Below are 19,903 nucleotides of genomic sequence, written 5' to 3'. Positions count from 1 at the left end.
GAAAGGAATTCCATTACATGCTCTATTACCACAAATAAGAAACAATCTGGTTGGCAATTTCCTTGGGAAGGTGGTAGCAGGTGTTAGACCCTGATAGGTTTTTGTGTCCCTTTTCTTGCTTGCTATTTGCTGTTGCTGTAGGTGCCCGTATGCTGCGGTTCTAAGTTCCGATTCTTCCCATCCTGTTTACATACCTGACAATTTGTGGCCATCTTAAAGGTACATGGCTAAGTCTTTGAAGTCAACTAACTTATCTGCAGACCCGCTGCAGACCCCAACAATTCCCCCTTTTTGTTTGGTGTGCCCTTCCTTGAAACTGACTTGCAGACATTGTTGTAAAAAAATGAATGTATGCAGGGAATGAAGAATCTTACTGAAATTCTTGATATTTTTGATAGTTAATTGCCTCTGTATAATGTTAACCCAAAAGAAGTCAATATTGTTTGCACTTTGAATGTTGGTACCTTGTTTGTTAGGCAGTTGAGAATGTGAGTCAAATTTGCCACCATTATATACAAAACAGAGCAACTATTGGTTTTTGTTGTTGGCTCAAGAACATGGCTGTGAGGATTTTGATGGTATGTGCTGGGTGGATTTTAGGCGCCCCATTGCAGCAACATGTTACCAAAATCTGAGAAAATATCAGCCATTTTGGCATCAATTCACTCAATTGGCAGTATTGTTTGTTTGCTATTACCTTGGTTGCCGTCATGTTTGCAAGGGCCCTGCAGAACATGACAAACCTGGTACTAGCTGTTCAAAAAACAAAAAGATCCTGGCAGGGTCACTTATGAAAGAAAGTTGAAAGGTTCAACTCTGAGGAAGACCACCTGAGTGGGGCTGAAGGCCGGAACGACCCTCTCAAAACTGATGACAAGAGAAGACTCCGGCCAGGCTCTGCCTAGACTCTGTCCATCATTAATATGCAATGAGATGTTGTAATTACATGAATAATGTATGAAGAGATGTTGCAATCATGTATGTCAAATGTATAAATTAGCCTGTTTCGCACCTGTACTTCGGAGCAAGTTTCTGTGGTGCGAACCACCTCTTCCCCTGCGCAGATAATAAATACCTTGCTGCTAAAAGTACAAAAAGTGTCTTAACAGTTTTCTTCATTCCGAGGTTTTTCGGCATCAAGATCAGTTGTGAAAATGAAGTCATTGCCTGTTCAAGCAAAAAAGATAAAAAAGGATGCAGCAATGTCTTGGGTACCCATGGCCTTTTATCTATTTGAAATAAAAAAAAAAAATTATATGTAGTGATTATTTTTCTTTTTTGGAAACATGAGGGAATATAACTACAACTTTCCTGAAAACGACATTGATTTAAAATAACTACAAGTCATAAAAATCATTCAAGTCGTACAAATTTACTTCAGCACAATTAACACCAACTTAGAGTCCCAGTTTTGTTTCAAATGTAGACCTATGTTTTGAGGTAAGTAGTGTGGATTTTCTGTGCATATATGTGTTTATAGTTTTTGCAACTATGGTGGTTTGACCTTGACTGAATGCCAGGTGCCCACCAAAGCTGCATTTATCACTCCCCTCCTCAACTGGACAGGGGAGACAAAATATAATGAAAGTCTCATGGGTTGAGATAAGGACAGGGAGATCACTCAGCAATTGCCATCACAGGCAAAACAGACTCAACTTGGGGAAAATGATTTTAATTTATTACCATTCAAATCAGAAAAACACCTTCCCCCTACCCCTCCCTTCTTCCTGGGCTTAACTTCACTCCTGATTTCTCTATGTCCTTCCCCCTGAGCATTGGGAATGGGGGTTATAGTCAGTTCATCACATGTTGTTTCTGCCACTCCTTCCTCCTCACACTCTTCCCCTTCTCCCGCGTGGGGTCCCTCCCATGGGAGACAGTTCTCCATGAACTTCTCCAACATGAATCCTTCCCACAGGCTGCAGTTCTTCATTAACTGCTCCAGCGTGGGTCCTTTCCACAGGGTGCAGTCCTTCAGGAATTGACTGCTCCAGCGTGGGTCCCCCCCATGGGGTCACAAGTCCTGCCAGCAAACCTGCTTCAGTGCAGGCTTCCCAATGGGTCACAGCCTCCTTTGGGCATCCACCTGTTCTGGCATGGGGTCCTACATGGGCTGCAGGTGGATATCTGCTCCACCATGGACCTCCATGGGCTGCAGGGGGACAGCCTGCCTCACCATGGTCTTCGCCACAGGCTGCAGGGGAATCTCTGCTCTGGCATCTGGAGCACCTCCCCCCTCCTCCTTCACTGACCTTGGTGCCTGCGGAGCTGTTGCTCTCACACGGTCTCACTCATCTCTCTTGCTGACACAGATATATTTTTTTTTTTCCTTCTTAAATATGCTATCCTAGAGGTGCTACCACCGTCGCTGATTGGCTTGGCCTTGGCCAGTGGTGGGTCCGTCTTGGAGCCGGCTGGCATTGGCTGTGTTGGACATGGGTGAAGCTTCTGGCATCTTCTCACAGAAGCCACCCCTGTAGCACCCCTGCTACCAAAACCTTGCCATGCAAACCTACTACAGCAACATACTACAAGTAATTTGGGTGGAAACTTGCTAACATTAGAGCAAAGGAATCTGACCTCTAATTTCAGTTCTGTATTAAAGCTACTATCCTTTGCTTTATTTAACTTTCAGCTTCTTAATATACTAAATAATTTTGAAGCAAAACTCCTTACTGTTCTTTCTTCCAATGTCTGTTAATTCTTAAATGTGGATTAGCACTGCAGTGTCTGGTAGTTGCCATAAGAGGGCTTTGAACAGTAAAATATGTGGAACTTTTCTCTTCAAGCCTTGGTTTACATTGCTAAGAGGAAACCACATAAATAATTCCAAATAATGGAGCATATGATAGTGATGACTCTTTTCACTCCAAAAGATGGTCTTTTTATTATTTTAGAACTATGAATAAGAGCAAAGACTGTCTTGCATATACTGATGTTCGTACAGTCTTTCAGACACACCCCTAGATATTTTTTCCAAAATTTTATATTATCTTTTCTTAATAAAGGCTCCTCATTCTTTTTTTTTTCCTGCCCCCCCCCTCCTCCCAATTCCAGTATATTGTGGCTTCTGTCTAATAAAATGTTGGGGTTTTTTTGCTTGTTTCCAGCTTCTACTTTGGCAGAAATCAGTGATCTGACTTTCACTGGTTCCCTGAGGGAATTTTTTTTAATCTTCTCCATAATGCCCCCTAATATCTTTGTTCCTGAATAAACTTCTGCTCATTTTCTTTTGGTGGTAAAGGACTTCAGAGACACTTTTAATTCTAGATTGTTGTTGCAGGTGAATTATTAAAGAGAAGTCATCATTATGTGGTTAACTAAAAGGGTTTTATTAATGATCAAATGACGATCAAATGGTAATTAATTGATGATTGAATGAAAATCAAATGGCAATAAAATAGCGATTAAGCAATAATTGAATGTTAGTTAATGATTTAACGATGATCTGATGATGATGTAACTGATTTAGCAGTCAAACACTAATACTTACAACACTTTAATAATTAAGCTATAGCTGGATATTTATAAATGTTGCTAGCAGACAATATACTTTTTGGCCTAATGTAAAATGTTACTTACCTCATTATAGATATCAGATGCCAGATAAGGGGTCTCTCGACCTTGAGAAATAACCTTGAGAGGCATCCCTACTCGAGGGGGAGATAGCCATGAAGACTGCTGCCATACAGGAATGTTCAATGGGCTTGGAGGGGCTACAGATTTTTATAGCATAAAGTTATTGATTCATAGTCACCACCCCCCCCACCCCCCCCCCCTTTGGTGTATGTGCAATTGTGCAGCTGTAGCAGTTTTAGTTTTGTCTAGTCCCAGCTCAGGCTGGTACTGTTAGCTCCTGATAAGACATGGCCTAAATTCCAGTACAATTCTCAAGGTTTGCACAGCAGGGCTGACTTCAGTCAGGCCTACTTGTTGGTGATGCCTGAACCAAAGTACTGTTCACTCAGTCAGAGTGGGTGCATCCATCACAATTGTCCAAGCCAACTGAAGGACTGATTGGTTAGAGTACTTATTCTTTGGTTGTGTTGTTAGAGGTGCTAATTTTGAAGGTTGTGTTGTCAGATTTATTTTTTGTTAGTGAACCTGCTCAGTTACGGATCTGACAATCTGCTTTAATTGGTCCTCTCAGGAGGTTCTGAAAAGTTCAGTGCATTGTCAGCAAGGAAAGTGCCTGAGAATCTATTGCTTCCTAAAGAGGAAATAAGTACAGATGTCTTAGCTGCAAGCACCTTCAATCAAACAAGTTATTTGAGTCCATATATTCCCAAATACTAGTTTTCTATCTTTATAATTACAAGCTTAAATAATACAAGTAAAAGGTACATCTGGTCACTGTACTTGCATTGGTCAGAGTTATTGCATGCTGATGATAAATAATGAAAGGTGCATGTGTTTGGTGTTTCATACTCCAGTGCTGGCTTTTATTCTTTTTTTAGACTTTTCCCACATTAAAGTATAAGTGGTAAGAATAAATGTTTTTAGAAATAATATATTATCTGCAGTGTTGTGTGTTACACAGGAAGTCTGGATTGATACCTTAAGCTGCAGATAATAGCAATGAGTTATCTAGACTGGTTTGTGAGAATATATTATCAAAGTTGGAAATGTTATGATAGAAATTCATTTAAAAATGAAAACTGAGATGTTGATAGTCAAGTAACATATTGATTTTTTTCCTGTTCTAAAATCCTATGTAAACCTAAAATGTTTTGTAGAAAATGTTTGTCTTCCCTTCCTTCTAGCATTAACCCCTCCCCACTCACCTTGTTTTTTCTGTGCAAAATCTAACATTCTAAAATCAACTTCTTGAACAGAGGATGACCTTGTGCCAGATACCTGCTTCTTTTATCACTTTGTATTTAAAATTCCAACATAAGTGGAATCTTGAATTTTTTTCCTGTTTTGAGCAAATGCCAGTGTTTAAAGTGAAGTTCATTTGTAAATGAAACTCAGAAATTAATTTTGCCCAAAGTCACAAACTGACCATTTTTGTTTAAAGCTTTGACTTAAGCATGCTAATAGCTATCCTAGCAATTTTTTTCTCAGGCTGAGGAGTAATGATCAATGCTGAAAACAGCTCATTTTACATGTTGACAACATTTAATAATTTTCCACATCTCTCACAAGGCTGTGTCAAACTAGGATTACTATTAACTATACTAGTTTGTTCTCCATAATAGTGTTTAAGAAGCCATTTTACTTTGTATCAGAATCTTCTACAGCCAAATCAGTTGTCGGGTTCAGTGTTCTATTGTTGGGAGAAATGCAAAGTTTTCTTGACTGCATCTCATTTAAATTGCTTACTGCAGACATATGAATAGGTTGTCAGGTTATTGCCATTGTTTTTAGGTTAAAATTTCTCTCCATTCCCTCTCTTGGTTTTAGTTATGATGAATGCTAGTGTAGACCTGACACAGCAGGATCTGTAACTACTGAGACCTGTTTAATTACTGAGACTGCTTACAATGAAAGCAGTTGCCTGAAACTGTCTGCACTGGGATTGTCCCTATCATGAAAGCTGCACTGGAGGGTGAGAAAAAAAATAATTGAATAGGATGAAAAAGGACATTGTACACATAGCTTTTCCACTTTAGAAAAGTCAGGAGAATAAACAGACAGTTCTATTGAGTTACAAAAAACTTAAAAGGTTGATTTATCTGAGCACAACTTGGTAAAAATTTCTCTAGAAAGTTGCTCAGCAAATGGTGTTCTGATGCAGGCAGGTATTATGTTCCCTTGATGGAAAATAAAAGCCCCATGGATGTATTTAAAGCACACCAAAAATGACATTAGCAGAATTTTATAGAAGAAGGTGTGTTTTTCTGTTTCTATTGTGCCTTTAATGGAAAGGCTTTCAGTAGTTCTTCCATAACACAAAAAAAAATGTCTGTATTAAGCACTGGAAAATATAATAAGGCATCAGCACTCTAAGGACACTCTTTTGAGTGGCTTTCCTGCTTCTTATATTGAACCTTCAAGGTTACTCTTTCCACTGAGAGTATACAGCATCAGACTGAAGTATAAAACAGATATTTTTTCATAAACTGATCTTAACAATATTATTTTGGTTCATTTTATTGGAAATATATGTTTTGTGTTAGCCATCAGAGGGGAGTGTGCTTACATTTCTGTCACATTTGTAGCACAATTGAAAAATGCAGCAACATCAGATGCAATATGGGGAAGCAGGGAAGAACCTGAGTTCAAATTAAGGGCAAAGTTGTTCTCTAATTCATGCTGTGAGTCGCTTATTCACAATATAGATTTCTGCTGTGTATTCTGTACTCTTTTTTTTTAATTATTATTTAAATGAGACCTTGATGGGAGTTCCATACTTGGAACACATACAGAATAAGCATTATTCATGCTGTGAAGATCAGAGGGGGGAAATTGTCCTCAAATGTGATCCTTTACCGCTATTATCAGCAGCGCTCTGTTTAACTGTGAGTCATGACCATGACCTTAAATCACCCAAAGGAAAGGCTCTGAAGTCCTGTTCTGTGACCTAGACTTTTAGCAAGAATGCTGGAGGTCAAAAATGAGATGCATTTATAGAGCTGTGCATTGAAGCTTACAGAGCTGTGCATTGAAGATGTCTAGTGCTTGTTTGTAGTGTCTGGCACTAGTAAATGCTATTTAATTCCCTTTCATATTTACTAAATTCACCCAGAAAATTAAAAAAGGTTTTGAAAAAACCAACAGCTAGCTGCCTGCTTGTATTGTTGATATTGGCAATTGATTGTAGTGCTACATCCAATCTTTGTGTACGAGAATTCTGCATGTAGACTTGTCTCCTGCTTATATCCATCACTTCATTTTTAAATAAATACATATTAAATTGTATGTACTGGTATCATATCTGCTAAATAGCTGCAGAGTTCTTAAACTATTGTATCAGTGTTGCTTGTAGTTCCCCTTCTTTACTTTTTATTACTGTGAACTGTTGACTGCGTCCATAATTTCAACAGTATTTTTTAAAAAATCACATAAAGCCCAGTTTTGCATTAGGGGGAAAGAGATGTCAGCACTCCATGTAACCAAAACTGACTTTTCTGTAGTCTCCCCATCAGAAATAGGCAACAGAAAGAAATATATGGGAATATGGGTTTTGTCCCATCCTCTATCACTTGTTTGTCTTTGTATAAGGATGTTTCCATGTTGCATGTTTACTCCTTTTATTTATTTTTCTTTGCAAATTTCAGATTTTTTTTTTGCAGAAATGTAGTTTGAGTCACTTAATTGACATACTGTTTTTAACAGTACCGAGATACTAACATTACTACAATGGCTTCTCAAACTTTATAACTTATGTCTGAAATAATTTCACAGTTAACTTTTAATATCCTTTCCAGTTCTGCTTCAGTGTGGATGGACCCTCACACTGACCTCCATATGGTTCTGATTAGGTATAAGAGCATGATTGCTCATAAAGCCCCAGCCCTTCAAAGGAGCACTAGATATATAACATGTAACAAATGTTTAGAGAATTAAACTGTGGATTAATTGGATATGACATCTTATTTCTGCCATCTCTTTCTTTACTTGTTACTCCCATTAATGTCTAGTTGTTGTGGAATAAAGGAGTTTACATGGTCATTAGTATTCAAGTTTGAATTGCATTTGATTGTTAAAATTCAATATTAAAACATCAGAAAGTGTCGTGGTTTAACCCCGGCTGGCAACCAAGCACCACGCAGTTGCTTGCTCACTCCTCCCTCACCCAGAGGGATGGGGAGAAGAATCGGAAAGGAATGTAAAACTCGAGGGTTTAGATAAGAATAATTTAATAGGTAAAGCAAAAGCCAGACATGCAAGCAAAGCAAAACAGGGAATTCATTCACTACTGCACATCGGCAGGCAGGTGTTCAGCCATCTCCAGGGAAGCAGGGCTCCATCACGCATGATGGTTACTCAGGAAGATAAATGCCATAATGCCGGATGTCCCCCCTTTCCTTCTTCTTCCCCCAGTTCACATATACTCAGCATGACGTCATATGGTATGGAATACCTCTTTGGCTAGTTTGGGTCACCTGTCCTGGCTGTGTCCCCTCCCAATTTGCTGTGTCCCTCCATCCCTCTCGCTGGCAGGGCCCAAGAAACTGAAAAGTCCTTGACAGTATAAAAATACCCAGCAACAACTAAAAACATCAGTGTCCTATCAACATTGTTCTCGCATCAGAGCCAAAACACAGCACTGCACCAGCTACTAAGAAGCAAATTAACTCTATCCCAGCTGAAACCAGGACAGTTTGTTTTTCTCAAATCCAAGCAGCAAAGGTGAATACCTTTCACAATGAATCATTGCAAAATTACCAAACTATTTTATTTTGAGGGCCTCTAAAAGCACGTTAGTGATACTGCCTTATCTTATGATCTGAGGGTTTGTTTAGCTTGGATTGAAATAAAACTGGAAAAAGCCAAGCTGGATTTTGAACAGCAACTTAGACAATTGGAAAAACAATCTTCAATGACATGTCTGGAATTGGATTCATTCATTCTATCCATCTTGAATCAATGGGCAAACTAAGACAATTAAAGAGAAGTCAGTAAGAGTTTTACCACTGACTTCAGTGGAGCCAGAGCATATAAGATATATATCTGATTCAAAGAAAATATCATAATTGGCAAGAGAGAATAAATGAAAACCAGTAAAATGCCCATTTGTGTTGTCACATTACCCTCTTCATTTGCTCTCCTTCAACACCCAGTAACATAATTTTTCAGCTCAACCTTCAACAGTCAGGACCATTACATTCGTACCCCTAGAGCAGTCAGTCACCCATTATGCTGGCAGTACCTTCTGTTTAGTATGCCTTCAACTCTTCACCCAAAAAACTTCATATTAGAAGTTCTCCCTGTACCACTCATTCTTGCCACAACTTCAGTGACACCTGTTTCTGCATATGCCAAAAAACTGTTTAACATAATGTAATTCAAAGAAATGCATAAAATTAACTGCAAAGTGTATTGTAAAGCCAAGCACTTTTATGACTTTAACTTTCTGCACAGATAGTACCAAGTACTACCCATTTCTTGCTGCTTCATAGAGTGTCACAAATATTGTCCTCCAGATTAAAAGGGGGGAAACAAACTGAAAAAAATAATGAGAATTATGAGGAAGAAATAAGAGAGAAGGATGAGCTTATAATATGTGAGTATTGGTTATTAAGACTATTTCTAATTATATTTTACATAAAATACATACAAAACAGCCACCAAACCCATGACATTTTGCAAAGCTTGAGCTCACTGCCAATTTTACAATATGGCAGACAAAAGTTGTCATGAAGAATTTACTCACCTGAAACCAATAGCTACCCAGTAATTTTCTGACACCCTTATGTGGTCCCATCATAGGAAAAAATGTCTGGAAAATAGGTGATAGGACCCGCAATTGTTTTTCTGATGTCTGCTTTTTTCAGAACTGAGACCATTTCCATAGCAGCCTCAATATGCTCCATTATTCAGTCTAAATCAGATTCAAAAAGATCTTTTCCAAAACCTGCACAAATATTTGACACTTATTATATACTTGTTAATTACACTGAAAAAACTTGCATTTTTAAATACAGTTATGTGAACTTGTTATATAAAAGTTATATGGAATTCATCAGTGAGTGTGGTCAAGCCTTTGCCACCCTACATGAGAAAAATGGTGTGCATAAATCCCTAGTTTCCTGCAGGAGCGAGTTTATTGTCACTGCAGTTACACAGTCCTTTATACATATTTGTTTAACCCTAAGGTCATGCAAATTCAACAATGAAGTAGAAAGAAAGTGGAGAAACACAGAAACTTCCTTGTATGTTATCAAGACCCACTTGGTGCTTGCAGTTAGCAATGACACAGTTGAGAGCCTCTGGGTAAGGATGAAGGGGAAAGCAAATAAAGTGGATGTTGTTGTGGGAGTCTACTATCAACCACCCAGTCAGGATGATGACACCAATGAATTATTCTACAAGGAATTAAGGGATATCTCTAGATCAACTGTCCTTGTCCTTATGGGTGATTTTAGCTACCCAGACGTCTACTGGGAATATCATACATTGGACACAAACAAGTCCAGGAAATTCCTGAAAGACATTGAAGATAACTTCTCAGTGCAGATACTAAGGAAGCTGACTAGGAAAGGTACCCTCCTAGATTTGTTGTTTGTAAACAGAGAGGGACTCGTGGGTGAAGTGGTGATTGGTAGCTGTCTTGGCCACAGTAACCATGCAGTAGTTGTTTCAAATCGTTGGCAATAGGAGTAAAAGTGCCAGCAAAACTTGGACCCTGGATATGGGAAGAGCAGACTTTGATCTGCTGTTAATAAGGTCCCCTGGGAATCTGCTTTTGAAGGTATTGGGGTCCATGAATGCTGGTCACTTTTTAAGAGCCATCTCTTAAGAGTGTAGGAGCAGTCAATTCCAATAGTGCCGGAAAGTCAAGCAATCGGGGCAGTAGGCCGGCTTGGCTGAGCAGGGATCTCATTCTAGAATGTAGGCAGAAAAGGAAAGTGTATGGAGATTGGAAGCAAGGACAAGTGACACAGGAGGACTACAGAGATACTGTTTGCCACTACAGGGAGAAAATTTGTGTGGCCAAAGCTTGACTAGAATCCAGTCCGTGAAGGACAACAAAAGAAGGGCTATTTGTTAACAGCAAAAGGAGGATCAGAGATAACATTGGTCCGTTACTTGATGAGGCCGGTCACATCAGAAACAGGGGGCGTAGACCTAAGCAGAAATATTTAATGCCTTTTTTGCCTCTGTCTTTAACACTGATGGTGGGCCCTGGGACCCCTGGAGCCCTGTGTTGGAAGACCATGAGTAGGGGGATGATAAAGTCCCAGCTGACTCTGAACTTGTTTGAGACTTGCTGCTCCAGCCGGATGCACATAAGTCTACGGGGCCTGGTGGGATTCATCTCAGGGTACTTGAAAGAGCTGGCTGATGTTATTGCAGGACCTCTCTCCATTATTTTTCAGTGGTCTTAGGTGTCTTGAGAGGTCCCAGTTGACTGGAAGATGGCAAATGTTGCCCCAATTTTCAAGAAGGGTAAGAAGAAAGACCCTGGTAATTACAGGACTGTCCGTCTCACTTCAGTGCCTGGTAAAATTATGGAGAAGGTTACTCTGGGAGTTACTGAAAAACACTTGAGAGACAATGCAGCCATTGGCCACAGCCAACATGGGTTCACAAGGGGAAATTCCTGCTTCAGTGACTTAATTTCCTTTTATGACAAGGTCACCCATCTAGTTGACCAAGGGAAGCCAGTAGATGTGGGGGGTTTTTTTGGATTTTTGCAAAGCTTTTGATACTGTCTCTCACAGTATCCTTCTGGATCCGGCATTGATGTCGTGCGCGGACCTGCACCGGTAAGACCGTTTTTCCCTCGATAATGGAAAGGGAAGCGGCACTCACGCTATTAACTGATATTCTTACTAAGCGAGAGGCTAGCGTGAGCACTAAGAAGCTCCATGAGCTCTGTAGGTGGGCGGCTGAAAACGGACACTTAAAAGACCCGCAATTGCTGTTTAGTGTGACTGAGTGGCGAGCGGTTGGGGATTCCCTTTGCGATGCGATCCTTAGCAGCAGCAAATTAGCCAAGGACTTGGGGATTGCCTGCCGGGAGGTCATAAACCATTTACGATCCCTGGTTGCGGAAAAAAAAATGGCTATGGCTGCCTCAGACCTCCTCGGTCAGGAAACCGAGTCGCAGTCTATCCAATTATTTGGTCTAGGCGCTCCGTCTGCAAAAGGCATAATTGTGCCCATTAAAAAATCTGCGACAGAGCTGTTACACCCGACACTGACACCGAAGGATGCCGCCGCAACGGGTGCTCCACGTCGACCTGAAAGCTACCGAGAGCCGCCCCCCCTGTTAGATGAGGACGAGGGTACTACGGCGGGTCCGAGTGCGCCTCTGAATGAGAACGCGGAGTCTGCTAAAGAAACTGAACCCACCCCACCTGCACCTGCCCCAATCCCCCGTCCCCGAACCAAACCCTCCGACCGGCCCCTAAACCGCTTGCAGCAGCAATTGACTGAACGCCATCTGCCTACTGCCAGTCGTGATGTTCAGATCTTGACCCAGGAAGGCGTTATCCTCCACCCTGCCGCTCCCGAAAGTCGTTGGTCTGGGGTTGTAAGAGATGCTATATTGGAGGGAGAGTGGGAAGCTGCTTCTGCTGTTGCTTGTCTGGTGCGGACTACTGCTTTACCTGCTGGTTCAGCAGCCGCTGTGTGGAAACCTTTAGATTGGAAATTTATGCAGCAGCTGCGACAAGCCGTTACACGACATGGATGACAATCTGAACCAGTCAAACACTTGTTGACTTATTTGTTTGACTCTGAAATCATGACACCCAGTGACTGTACTTGGCTAGCCAGATTGCTTCTTACACCAGCACAGTTCCCCGCGCCCCGCCAGCATGCCGTGCCGTGCCCCGCAGCTCCCCCTGCTCGCCCGCCCACCCACCGCCACGGATGCCCCCAGCTGCTGGCGAAAAGGGGAGTCCAGAGTTTGGTGTGGAGCTGCAGATCGCACCCCCACCGGTGGTAAGACCGCGTAGAGTAAATCGCGGCAGGACTCTACGCTAAATTCCTCTCTATGTGGGGGGGGGGGGGACACACACACTACAGAAAGCCGCGACGAGTAAATCGCGCAGGGCTTCTCCGCGCTGATATCCTTTCTGTGAAAGGGCGAAGCTCTGAGAAGACAGCAATGGAATTAGACGTGGCAATTAAACTGTTAACTAGCGTCCTCCTTAAGAGAGGGGAGGGCGTTAAAGAGACAGAAGTGGAGACCTTAGTTCGCTGGGCACGAAAAAAAGAATAAGATCCCCAAGCCCGCATTATTGTTTAGTATTGCGGAATGGAGAGAAGTGGGAAATTACCTCTGGGATACTATGATCGAGGGAGGCAAAGAAGGAAAAGAAGCTAAAGCGTTAGGAGTGACGTGACGGTTGATAGTTAACACTCTGGAAACTATGAAAGCGAGAAAAAAAAAAAAAAAAAAAAGTAGCAGCCATAGAAGCGTTGGGGAGAGATGTGTAGAAAAGCCGGTGGAGCAGAAGGGTGATTCACCTAAGCCTTCTCTCCTGGTTACACTTTTCGGAGTTGGGCATACTCGTCCTTTGAAGGGTATGTCCGCCCCTGCATGTTCAACAGTGCCGGAGCTTTTATATAAGACAGCGGATGAGCCAAAAGTTCCTCTTTGTCCTGAAACATCATCGGACCGGTCTGAGGAGGAAGGCGGGGAGAAGCCTTGTGATAACAATACAGAGAAATCCTTACAGGAGGTAATAGATAAATTAAGAAACCTGGAAAAGCGAGTCAAAATGAACCTGCCTACTACTTCAATACCTGTAATTCCTCCAATTAGCCCAACTACCTCACCGATGCTGAACTCGAGAAAAGATCCAATTCTACAGCGCTGGTCTGGTGTTATTCGTGATGCTATTTTGGAGGGAGAATGGCAGGTGACCAGCTCATTAGATTGCCCAGTATTGATTAATAATCTTGATGCACATAATTGGGACATTATTTATGGAAGATTAATGATCAAATTTTAGCGATGGGAGTGTTGCAACCTGCTCTTCCACCTTTTATGATGATACCTCAGATTTGGGAAATTGTTGTGATAGACTTGAAAGACTGTTCTGTCTTTTTCACGATTCCCTTACACCCTGATGACACACAAAGAGACTCACTAACGATGATTTGCAACCGTTCTGATCCTGGTTGCATGGCACCGAAGCCAACAGTCCTCAAACTTGTTCACCAGAACAACGGGCTGCCCTGAAAGTTGTATCCCGCAAGATTCAGACTGGCTGGTGTGGTCACCAAATGTCTTTTTTAGTTTGCAATGTTGCCACTTCACCTTTTGCCCTTATTTTGCAATGGCAAAAGAAAAAGAGGGAAAATACAGCGATCATTTTAGAGTGGTTGTTTTTGCCATTGCAACCCAGACATCGTATTTTAAGTCGCCCTGAAGCAGTAGCGGCCTTGGTGAGAAAAGGAAGAGACAGGATTGTTGAAATTCATGGGACTGAACCGGCAGATATCGGTATTCCAGTCCGTGGTGATGATTATGAATGGCTTCTGAGACATTCAACAGCCATACAGGAAGCCTTGATGGGTTATACAGGTGTTGTACACAACAACCGGCCAAAAGGACCTCTTTGGAAGATGTTAGAACATTATCAGTAGATTGCGAGACCGTTACGCTCAAAAAGACCAGCTGAAGGGCCAACGGTGTTTACAGATGCAGGACGAAAGATGAAGAAGGCTGCGTGTGTTTGGCAATCCAATAATCAGTGGCAGAAACATGTGATCACCGGTGAACCAGGGGACAACCTTCAAACCTTAGAACTGAAAGCAGTTGTTGAAAGGGCAAACCGTACCCTGAAGGATTATCTTCAGAGACAGAAAGTATCGCAGGACATCGATGTAAGTAAACGGTTGACTAAGGTGTTGTTTACCTTAAACTATCTCTCCCTTACGGAGGATAGAGAGGGACCACCTGTTGTTATACATCACCAAACAGCATGAGGGAACCAAACAACTACAGTTCCTGGTTTGAGTGTTCTGTATAAAAATATGGCTTCAGGTGTATGGGAAGGACCTAATCCGGTGTTATTTATCGGTAGAGGTTGTTTTTGTATCTCCACAGATAAAGGACCTATATGGGTCCCTAGCAAATTTTTGCGACCTGCATGTCAAGATCAGAAGGCAGAAGAGAAGACTCAGAGCGAGCAGACAGAATAAACTGTCTATGTTGTAAGGGATGTAAAAAGCGGGTATTGTGCCGATGTATGCTATGTGGGGTAAAACAGTTCTGTAAGCCAAAGCTTAAATGTAAATGGTGTAAAGAGTGTATGTGTTTGATTAGTAACCGGGCATGAAGCAAGAGATAGCATACGACTAGTGTAATACCATGCTGATTGGAGACACTATACATCATCAGAATCTGTGCAAGCACAGATTTGTGGGGTGGAATGAAAAAAAAAAAAAGATTAAAAAAAAAGGTGGAAATTGTAGGACTAGACATGTTTAAGTGGTGGACTTGTTTTACGGTCTTGATGAATTTTTTACCCATTGGCCAAAGTATTGTTGACATCTTGCCTAGGACAAACATATGGGTGACATGGGCAAATATCATGGGAATAACAGACTTTTGTTTAAGTTTGCAGCAAGCAGACAACCCCTTTAGAACTTGTTTAATTGGTATTCCCCTGCAAGAGATTGAAACAAATTCTGATGTTTTTTTTGAATGTTAAAACAGTGGATCTGACTTCCAATGAGAATGGTACATGTATGAGTCCAAATGGGCAATTTGTTTGGCCTTCTATGCGTAATGCAGCGTGGCAGAAAACGGTTATTGAGAATTTGAATCGACCATATAATTTGCCATTGCAGGAGTTAGACCTATTAGGTAGCATTACGCCTGTTAAAAACGTTAACGTGACTGCAACGGGAATGCCAGTATGCAAGGACATGGTACCACCACTTCAACCTGTAAATGGCACTGGAGTAATTTGGTTTGGTGAACCGTGGCGATTGTGGCTAGCACATCAAGGTGAATGGGAGTTTGATACAAGGTTTCAAAATTTAACAGGTTCAACTAATTGGGGTGAACTGAAAGCTGGAGGCTTACATGTAAATGTATCAGGGGGCTATCAGTTGCCACCGGGAGTCTTTTTGATATGTGGAGATAGAGCATGGCCAGGGATTCCTTTGAATCCTGTCGGTGGACCATGTTATTTAGGGCGTTTAACTTTGTTTGCTCCATGTATGAAAGACTTATTGAAAATGACTCCACAATTTCATAGATCACGGAGGGCACTGCGCACCTTTGATGAGACATGAAATGACCGAGTCGATCTGCAGTCTGTAACAAAAAATGTCTTAGCCTCCATATTTATGCCCGGAGCAATGACTGCATTAAACGCTAAGAATATACGAAGGTTAGCGTGTTGGGGAGAGAAGCAATTTAATCTTACATCACAGATTTTAAGTTCGTTATCGCTTGACGTAGATAGTGTTAGGCATGCTACATTACAAAATAGAGCTGCAGTCGATTTTTTGTTATTAGCACATGGACACGGTTGTGAGGATTTTGAAGGGATGTGTTGTGTGAACCTTTCCGACCATTCCATATCTATCCACAAGAAGTTGTGACAACTGCAGGGAAACATGAAGCATATTCTTGCTGATGATAATCCCTTTGATGAATGGTTGAGACGACTGGGGATAACAGGTTGGTTAAAGACGTTATTGATGGAAGGAATACGCTTTGTTATAATCATTATTGTAATGCTTTTAGTTTTTAGCTGTGTTTTTTCTTGTTTAAAGAGAGTAGTTTTTAACATAACCAATAAGGCCTGGCTTGTGCAAAAGAAAAAAGGGGGAATTGTAGAAGAATGGCTGCAGAAGCATGGCCTTAGAATCTCTGAAGATCTGCACAATCCAGGCCTGGTATTAGAATAGGCCTGTAATCAGAATTGTACTGAAGTTGCTGTGCTGAAGTTAACAAGAAAGGTAGCCTTGAGCTATTCTTGAATCCTGAGACCAAGAATTATGTTGTGCCAACAGGCCGTGGCTGTAACAAGATACAGATGCTGGGAAAGCAGGTGCAGGGCCAAGAAAGATAGGGACCGGTATGGGAAAATAGGGAGTAACAAACTACAAGGCTGAAGCACAGCAACACAATTAGCTACATGGATAGAATGCTTATTTTAGTCAAGATAATTAGGGATGTGAGAACCGCACGTGTTTAGAGACTACTAACCAATTATATTTCTGCTTTACGAATATGCATGTGTATCGGTTCTATATAAGTAGTGTTAGAAACTAATAAAGTTGAGCAAGATGCATAACTCATATTGAGCGTCTTCTTGACTCCGGCGAACCCTTCTTCCAACACAAGACCTCTTCTGAAAATGAAAGGATTATCTTATTTCTGAGGTTTAGTTCTATTGGAAACACTTGGCCATCCAGGGCTAAAGCTTTGTTTATAGCAAAATACTGTCTTTGAGCAGAGGAATCTGTCAGTGCATTATGGATTTATCTGCTTCTTTCCTAGTATCAGGAATGGAGTAGGAAACCAGTTAAGCTATAAAGGATAGAGTTTCCAGGACAAACTTTTGAGGGAATGATCATCACAAAAAACATCAAAACCAAAATTCCCACCAAGAGAAAAATATGCAATTTGACTGTTCCTTTGAAGTCTATAGATGTTTCCATTGTGCATATGAACAGCTCCCTTTTGAAATTGCTGAGAGTTGTATGCGTGTATTTGAGGACTGAATGTGGTCTGCAGCTCCAAGAGGAGAGATTTCAAAAGTTCAGGATTCAGGAAATATCAAAAATAGCAGAAAGTTCAAGGATTACAGTGTTGGAGAACAGCTGGATCCTGCCAAGAGGAAATTGTGTGACCTTACTGAACTACCATGGTATCTTGCAGGTGTGTTGCAGAGATTCAGACAATGGACGCAATTAGAAGAGAGAATATTTTGGCATGTAGCTGGGAAAAAAAAACAACCAGAAAACCAAACCAATCCACAAATGTCGAATAAAATAATTTTTATTAAATTAAAATTTTTGAGTTTAAGTGCTCCTTGTCACTCAAATGTAGCATCAATGTGACAAAATTAAGAATGGGGACAAAAATATTAGACACATTGTAAACGCTACATTTTTTTCTGTTTATTTAGAGAAAACAAGTTCAGTTTTAGCCAGCTTAACATTCTTTTTCTTAGATTTGGCAGTGTGTTATTTGGCCATTATCACCTGTCACCCAGCAAAGGTGTTAAAAAAAATAAGTAAAAAATTACTCTGAAATATTCATTCAGTAAGTATGTTCTCTACCATTTCCCCTTTCTGAAATCATAATCCATTGCTAAAAACCTTAGATTTATGAAAACTGATTAAATATGCTGCTTAGAAAGTTAAAGGGAATATTATTTATATAAACTTCCATTTCTCTTCATTACCTGTATTGTTATGTCACCATGTTACCTTACCAAATAACCCCTTTCGTCCCCTGTAAGCTTGAATTGCATTTAGAAAAAGCTGAGGTAGCTGTTGGGAGAGGCTTGGACATTGCCGAATGTACCTATGCAAGACCAATGCATTTTCCACCTTGTCTGTGAATGCTGAACAAACTTACCTGTTTCATTTCATTGCCATCGCTAGGTGAATGAAACATCCTACAGGAGACAGAATAGTCACAAAAGTAATTACAAAAATCACTAAGTAATTAACCCTTTTTTCCCCTCTGAAGTTTAGGACTAGTGTTATAAAGATTTTTTTTATTTATTTATTCTTTTATTGATGCATTTGGTTTAGAGGATTATTGGGTGGAATTACAATTTTTGTGGTTGATGTGCTTGGTGTAAGAGTTAGCTTAGGGATCGATACTTATTAATGTGCTTGCTGCCCTTTTTTCAAATGTCTGGTGTGGTAGGTAATAACTAAAGAGTTTTGTTTCATTTTAATGTCTTTATGCCAGCAGATGAGTGTTTCTTTCTGCTAGTGAATTGAGCCAAGATATTCTGGGTGTAGCTAGTGCCCCAAGTGACTAAAAACTCAAGTCACTCATCTCAAAGAAAAGTGATGTGAAAAAGATGTAAATCTGCCCAATTCCCTGAATAAAGTCATAGTTTTCACTGTGTAAAGCCAATGCATGTGCCTATGCTTAATATTAAGAAGAAGAAAAGAAGATATCTGGCCCATAGCAGATGAAATATAAAAGTCATAGGCAGGAGGAGTTGGGCTACTGCTAGACGAGCAAGAATCAGCTGAAATAATCCTGACACTGAATGGTGGACCTGCCACTCCTGCCAATAGGAGCAGACTTCTTAATTCCCCGTGTTGAGGTTTCTGTTGTTCCTGGGTTGGTTGGAGAGTTTCAACACTGGGCAGCTTTCCCTGGCTGCAGGCATTGTTGTTGGAAGGGTTGGCAGCTGCCTACCAGCCCATCAGCGCTGCCTTCCTGCGCACAGACTCCACTGGGCCACACACAACCCTCTTCTTCCTCCCTAGCCTTTCTCCTAAAATATTTCCCAGCTGTATGCTAAACTGCTTAAATTAGCTCCAGATTGCTCTTTTTATAGTATGCCAGATAAATGACAGAACGCAATTGGAGCAGCCCCCCTGTGTGGATAACTGGCTAGCTGAAAAAGTTCACATAAACATAGTCTAGCTGGCTGGACAAAAATGCACATCGCTCTCAGCTTATCTGAAGTAAAGCAAAAATACACTGTCTTTGGCTGTTCTTGTTACACAATAACAGGAAGATTTTGGTGGGAAAAGAATGTTGCAGGTGGGAACAGAAAACTACAGAAGAGAAACTAGGGGCGGGCTTGGTATTTAGGCAACTAACCAATAATGAGCTTAACTTTTGTAATATGTATGAGCTAATTATAACAAGGCATAAAAGGTGACTGTAAGGTACAATAAACGAAGTCTGCTGACCACTCATATTGAGTGACTGTGTCTTCCCTCCGTCGCGACACCCCTGTTTTGCTGATTGACTGGATACCAAGTAAAATTGAATACCAAATCAAATACAAGAATAAATGCAGTTTATTATATTACACTATAAAGGAAAAATAGCATGCAATGTGATAAAAGGAAACAGTACTACTTATTATGCACAATATGATAAAAGAGCAATAGAAGTAAAGCATCAGATCATTACTGCAAAACATTACAGAGACTAAGAAAAGAATACATCACCAATTATCGCCTTAACATCATCCAGGCCCACACTTTGGCTGGGAAGCCCCATTGCAACCAGAGCCAGGAGTCTCTTGGTAACTGGGAAAATTCCTACGTGGTGCGTCCACACATAGGTGAGGCTTCTGGCCCATTCCTGGAGCTTGTCCACCTTTAT

General features: G+C 40.9%; 1 long non-coding RNA gene across 1 annotated transcript; it reads right to left on the bottom strand.

Annotated features, from left to right (window-relative positions):
- Positions 1-905: 905 nt before the first annotated feature.
- On the bottom strand, positions 906-18,186 carry LOC121080707. The gene is made up of 3 exons (XR_005825472.1): positions 18,176-18,186; positions 14,465-14,470; positions 906-1,082 (listed from the first exon to the last, which is right to left on the bottom strand). It is a non-coding gene; the product is annotated as an uncharacterized LOC121080707 (long non-coding RNA).
- Positions 18,187-19,903: the final 1,717 nt, after the last annotated feature.

The sequence above is a fragment of the Falco naumanni genome, chromosome W, assembly GCF_017639655.2.
Source record: "Falco naumanni isolate bFalNau1 chromosome W, bFalNau1.pat, whole genome shotgun sequence".
NCBI lineage: Eukaryota > Metazoa > Chordata > Aves > Falconiformes > Falconidae > Falco > Falco naumanni.
Note: the sequence above shows the minus strand (reverse complement) of the source record. Positions and strands in the feature narration are given on the sequence as shown.